Source organism: Ipomoea triloba, chromosome 2 (genome assembly GCF_003576645.1).
Source record: "Ipomoea triloba cultivar NCNSP0323 chromosome 2, ASM357664v1".
In the NCBI taxonomy this organism is placed as follows: domain Eukaryota; kingdom Viridiplantae; phylum Streptophyta; class Magnoliopsida; order Solanales; family Convolvulaceae; genus Ipomoea; species Ipomoea triloba.
In genome coordinates, this window is record NC_044917.1 from 8,739,574 (window position 1) to 8,740,675 (window position 1,102).

A 1,102-nucleotide genomic window follows, 5' to 3' on the forward strand; every position below is an offset into this window, starting at 1 on the left:
TACATTAACATAATATAGTAATATTTTTTTAAATACTATAATATACATCATATAGTAATTTGATTGTTGAAATTTTCATTTTTTTTAATATTATCATGAGAGGAATCTAATTACGTACAATTACATAATATAGTAATATTTTTTTTTTAATACTATAATATACATCATATAGTAATATATATATATAATACGCAAGATTAAAATATTTTGAACAATAATTGAATTGCATGGTATAATAACTATAATTTTGTTTAATAATTATTATTTCCGTGTGACTATTTTGTTAACATATGTACATAAATAAGGAATCCATACAGGAATGGAATTGACTAAAATATTTCAAATTAATTTCCGTGTAGAATAAGGAATGGAATCATATTTTGAATATTTTGTCAATTTTAGCCATAAATAAGGAATGATAAGGAAGGCTATAATTTCTGATAAGTAATTATTATATAATATTATGTTGACCGATTTCAAAATTTTTGGACTAAAATGAGCGGGAAAGCTAGTACTTCTGTTTTAATATATATATAGAATATATATATAGATATAGATTATATTTCAATTTGAATGCTATCATTTTTTGGAATATTTTGTCAATTTCAGCCATAAATAAAGAATAATAAGGAAGGTTAGAATTTCTGATAAGAAATTATTATATAATATTATGTTGACTGATTTCAAAATTTTTAGACTAAAATGAGCGGGAAAGCTATTACTTCTGTTTTAATATATATATAGATATAGATTTTATTTAAAATTATTAAAATATTTTATTATTTTTTGAATATTATAACTATTACGTAAGCAAAAACTGGATAAATATGTCATTTTATATATAATTACATGATTTTGAGTTATTCAGGAGCTCAATTATAATTTTTTCAGTTAGATTATGAAATTCATTATAACTATTGTGTTCTTTTTGAACAACATTATAACGATTGTTGATTTCGATTTTGGGTCAAATTTAAATAAAACAATATTTGAATAATATTTTGAGTTTTCGTTGGAATATTTCGAAAAAGACGCACACTTAATTATAAAACAAGTGTAAATGATAAATGAGTGGCAATTGAAAATTCAGATCCATCTTTTC